The sequence below is a fragment of the Triticum dicoccoides genome, chromosome 1A (genome assembly GCF_002162155.2).
Source record: "Triticum dicoccoides isolate Atlit2015 ecotype Zavitan chromosome 1A, WEW_v2.0, whole genome shotgun sequence".
NCBI classification, from domain to species: domain Eukaryota; kingdom Viridiplantae; phylum Streptophyta; class Magnoliopsida; order Poales; family Poaceae; genus Triticum; species Triticum dicoccoides.
Genome location: NC_041380.1, coordinates 44506140 through 44511935, shown reverse-complemented (window position 1 = coordinate 44511935; position 5796 = coordinate 44506140).

Sequence of the window (5796 nt, the reverse complement as noted above, 5' to 3'; positions counted from 1 at the left end):
TATATCCTCCCAAATTACTAAACTCACAAATTAATCACTATATAAAGCATTGCAAGAGCTAATCTAGCAATGAGAGATGAAAGGACAAAGTTGCTAACCTTTGTGATCATTTGAATGGATGGGGGCCTTCAAATCTTGACAAATTTTGGGCAAAATGTGTGATGAGCTCGAGAGGAAGAGGGGAAGAACAGAGAGGAGAGGGGAAAGGGGAAGAACAGAGCGAGCTCGGGTGGACGAAGGGTTTATGTAGGACGACCTTTAGTACCGGTTTGTGCCAAGAACAAGTACTAAAGGGGCTGGAGGGGCCCCAGTCGGACAACATCCTGCCACCACTCTCATTAGTATCGGTTCGTGGCACGAACCGGTGCTAAAGGTTCGCCACGAACCGGTACTAATGAAAGCGGCCCGGCTAGCCGTTGGAACCGGCACTAATGTATACATTAGTGCCGGCTCAAATACAAACCGACACTAATGTGCTTCACGTTTGACCCTTTTTCTACTAGTGTGGCCTTCTTTAGACTGCAAATTATCACCTCACAATCCAAAATATCAACATATAGACATGTTATTTTTTCCTGAAAAAGAAAATGGTGATCAATACTGTTCACCCGACAGAAGCAACAAGAGAGCATACAAGGTTACACTAACCACTTTCATTTCAATTATCCTTTTATGTGCAGCACTTCCCACAACTAATTTCTTCTCAGAACCACACAACTTCATGAGCCTCTTGGTCAGGCGATCGTCAATAGCCTCATTATCAAGGTCAATGGGGGTGGGCACCATCTCATATGCCATGAATTCTACCAGACTCTATGAAATAAGCACAAAAGGGATTTAAAAAGCTTGTCAAATATAATTCAAGTGTCTAAACCATGAAAGGAGGAAGAGTAATTTAGTAGCTATGAATTAGTCATAAAGTGTAGTGTTGCTTAAGTCTTTATTTTATTCATCACTAGCTAGAAAGATGTAGAAATTTGTGCATAGCAATACCCACTTAGGCTTCAACCGGTGCTAATTGACTTTTTTAAGGATCTATCAGCAGATGTCTGGCCATTGAAGACAGTGCACCATGGCACCAAACGGAACATGGGATTTTGAAACAGTTGATCTTTTAAGGATTTTGAATCAGACTCCAAACCCACCAGCTTGATTCGATTTTGAATCAGTTGAGTAACAAATAACACCTACCGAGTGATATGGGTTAATATATGTTGCAACAAAAATTGAGAGTAAGACTGGTGAAACATTGCAGTGAGTTCTGTAAAGCGCTACTCTGTTCGAGTTGGCAACAACCAACAAGAAGCATAAGGACATATGAAGAAAATAGTAAGAAAGAAAACGGGAGCATTACTGACAAGTGGTGGCAAGCATGTCCAGAAGTCCTGTACAAAAAAAAGAGGAGAAATCAACCACACGATCTTGAATTCTTCATAGATCACAGAGATAAAAAAAAACCAAGGAGCATCAACAACGAATGAAAAAGTACCTTCGCTAGACCGTTGAGGTAGCTCTCATCAAAAGAGAAAATTGCAATGCCAGAGGGTGCTTCGTGTAGCAGCATAGCCGATGCATCATCTGGGAAACCAAGCAAATTACGGATGTGATCCTTCAGATGGCAAATTATCATCTCATAGTCCGGAACATCAACATACATACAGGTTATTCCCTGAAAGAAAATGGTGATCAAATACTGTACACCTGGAAAGAAGCAACAAGGAAGCTCACAAAGTTACACTAACCAGATTCGATTCAATTATTCTTTTATATTCAGCACTTCCCACAACTAATGTCTTCTCAGAACCACACAGCTCAATGAGACTGTCAGCCAGTAGACTGTCAACAGACTTATTAGCAAGGTCAATGGGGCTGGGCACCATCTTAGACTTTATGAATACTTCCAAACTCTGAGAAATAAGAACAGAAGGGATTTAAAATAACAAAATATAATGCAAGAGCCTAAATCATGAAAGGCCCCTAAAAAAATTCATGAAAGGGGGCAGAGTAATTTAGTAGCCCTGCAACAATCATGAAGTATAGGTTTCAACCAGCACTTTTAACGATCTACTAGCAGATGCCTGGCCAGTACTGAAGACAGTACACCATGGCACCAAAACAGAATATGGTAATGGGGAAAGACCAAGGAAAAAAATAGTGTGCTCTAGAAAATAGTGCCGCCCCTGAAAATATGCTATTAGCGGGACATTTTACACTGATTAATTTAGCGAGACAATTGTCTACATGCTATAGCGCACTATTTCTTTCAGTGGGAAAGACTCCAGCCCGGAAACGATATGGTCGACGAGCTTGATTCGATTTTGAATCAGTTCAATAACAAATAACCACTACAAGTAATGAGTTGCTGTTTAACAAATTTTTGACAATAAAGGCAGGTGAAAATTGGAGTGAATTTTGTAAGGCATTACTCTGTTGGAATTGGCAACAGGAAGCGTAAGGAAATATGAAAAGGATAATAAAAAGGAAAATGAGAGCTTTACTAACAAGGGACGGCAAGGATTTCCAGAGGAACTGTAGAAAAAAACAGAGAGAAGTCGATTAGATGATCGTGAGTCCTTCATAGATCACAGAAACAAAAAAAAGAGCACCAGAACAAGTACCTTCGTGATGCCGTTGATGTAGCTCACATCGAAAGAGAAAACTGCAATGCCAGAGGGTGCTTCGTATAGCAGCATAGCCGTCACACCTGCGCTAGAGGGCGTCTCCAAGGGCGAACTCCGTCCCCGGCGTCGAGCCATGGTGCGAGAGAGAGGAGGGAGCGACTTGGTGAAGTTTAGTCAACCGGACTGTTTGGGGCACCATATCAGATTCTCTTTTATTTCTCTTTTGAGTTGGCACGTCTCCGTATCGGGGAAAAAAATTATATGAGACCAGGTCTCATGGTTAACAGGTGAGACCCGTCCTGATGAATGACACGTGATATTCACAAATCATAAAGCATCCAATCTCTCTCCCCACTTGATTTTAAGTGAGGGGTGGGGGATACTTTGAGATTTGTGAATGCCATGTGTCATCTATCAGGATGGGTCTCTCGTGAGACCCCCGTATCAGATATCGATGGCATGAGCGAGGCCGTCCATGTAGCGTGTCATTATTAGCAGTGGCCAACGATTTCCATATATAGTTTTTTAGTTGGATTTCCATATATAGTTCTTTAGTTGGATTTCCATATATAGTTCTTTAGTTGGATTTCCATATATAGTTGGAGGCAATTTCTTTCAAAAGAAGGCATTTTTTTTCGGAAAACCGTCATCGTTTGATCTCAATCAAACGGTTGTGAGGGCTTTCATTGGGAGTTTCTTCCTAGTAAACTTTTGCCAGTTAGCATTACCGAAAAGAAAAAAGAGAATGAACGGGACTATCCTCCAGTCCTTTTCGCCTTCTCGGGGCCTGCGACAAGGTGACCCGTATTCTCCTTACCTATTCCTGCTCGTCGCCGATTGTCTCTCTACTCTGCTACAATCGGAGATCAACACCGGTCATATTCACGAGTTCAAGATCTGTAGAGGGGCGCCTGGCATCTCTCACTTACTATTCGCGGATGATAGCTTGTTATTCTTTAAGGCGAATCAGGACCAAGCCTCGAGAATTAAGAATGTACTAACAAGGTATGAAAAGGCTACGGGTCAACTGTTAAGTCCTAGTAAATGCTCTATTATGCTTGGCAAATCCTATAGTCTGGAGGAAGGAAAGAGAGTGGCACAGATCCTGGGTGTTCAGAAAATTGATTTTGAAGAAAAGTATCTAGGACTTCCGGTCCCTGAAGGAAGGATGAAGAATGGTAAATTTCAGCCCATTAAAGAGCGTTCATTGAAGAGATGTACGGATTGGTGTGAGAGATATTTATCCAGTGCGGCTAAGGAGAGCCTCATAAAATCGGTACTCCAGGCACTATCTACCTATGCCATGAGTGTGTTCAAATTTTCTGCAGGCCTGTGTGAGGAGCTGTCACAGATCACCAGAAACTTTTGGTGGGGGGACGAAAATGATAGAAGGGAGATACACTGGCTTGCCTGGGATAAGCTGCTAATGCCAAAAGAGAAGGGAGGTATGGGATTCCGAGACCTCCGCTTATTTAATCAAGCCCTCCCGGCGAAGCAGGCTTGGCGACTTATCCAATTTCCGAACAGCTTATGTGCAAGACTGTTAAAGGCAAAATATTACCCACATGGCAATCTTGCTGACACTGCTTTTATCCAGAACGCGTCACCGTGCTGGCAAGGAATCTGCCATGGTTTGGATCTCCTTAAGAAAGGCATCGTTTGGAGGATTGGTGAAGGTGATAAAGTCAGAGTGTGGAGAGATAATTGGATCCCAAGGGGAAATTTAAAAATCACTGGGAAACAATCTCGTACTAGGATAAAGTGGGTCTCCGAGCTGATCGATCCAGTGACAAGGACATGGAATGAGGAACTGATTAGGAAAATATTACTACCTCATGATGTTGACGAAGTGCTAAAAATTCGCCTCCCACAGTCTACCTCTGAGGATTTTATAGCATGGCACTTTGAACGCTCAGGTGTTTTTTCAGTTCGCAGTGCGTACAGGCTAGCCGTTAATGACAAGGAGGCGAATCGAGATTTGGGACAAAATAGTACAGCGCCAACCGGAGAAAGAAAGATTTGGAGCGTGCTTTGGAAAGCAAATGTTCCTCCCAAGATTAGAAATTTTGGGTGGCGTTTGGCGACGGAGTCACTCGGAGTTCAGACAAGTAGACATAAGAGAGGGCTGGAGCTATTCCCTACATGCTCTATTTGTGGGATGGAACCAGAAGATGGATATCACGCAGTCATGAGATGCACAAAAGCTAAAGCCCTGCGTGACACCATGCGTGAGGTCTGGACCCTTCCCCGGGACACTGATCTTACATGTACGGGGCGTGACTGGGTCCTCCTAACTCTCGATAAGACGAATGAGGAGGAGCGTACACACCTCCTCTTCATCTGGTGGCGAGCATGGCACCTCAGAAATAACATTATATTTGGTGACGGGAAAGATACAATAAAGGCATCAGCAGAATTCTTACAAAGTTATGCTAGCTCCTTTGCGGCGATCAGAGCCGGACAGTCGCTTCCTGACTTTAAAGCAAAAGGAAAAGTGATGCCAGACATTTCATTCCGTGAGACTAAACAGATAGATGCAGACTATCAATGGGTCAGACCTAACTCAGGTTGGCTCAAACTGAATGTTGATGCAAGCTTTATTCAGGAGACAAACCATGGAACTTGGGGGCGGTTCTACGAGATACGAATGGGGCAGTGATTGGATCTGCTTGGAACACAATCCGTAACTGCGCTAGTGCTGAGGCGGCCGAAGCTGAAGCTTGTCTTGAAGGAATCCGAGACACCATGCAGCTCATAGACCGGCCAGTAGTTATTGAGAGCGACTGTGTGAATGTCATCCAACAAATTTCTTCAAAGAACTTTAATAGATCTCCCATTGGTAGCTTGTGTAGGGAAATTCAGAGTTTGCTGGGCCAACTCCCTGACTTTACTATTGCTAAGATCTCTAGAAATGGCAATAGGGTTGCCCATGCTCCCGCTAGTTTGGTAGGAGTGGTGTGAGTAAGGGTGTGTTGATCGGCTCAGTTCCAGCCTGCGTGTTGCGACCGGTCGATGATGATTGTAATGAACCTATGTTGATTATTTAATATAATACACACCTTTTTCAAAAAGAAAAAGAAAAAAGAGAAAACTCAGAAGCAGACACGATTGCATCGAGGCACAGGAAAAATACAAAGGAGATGAAATTGTGTGGGTTTGTCACACGCAGGGACGG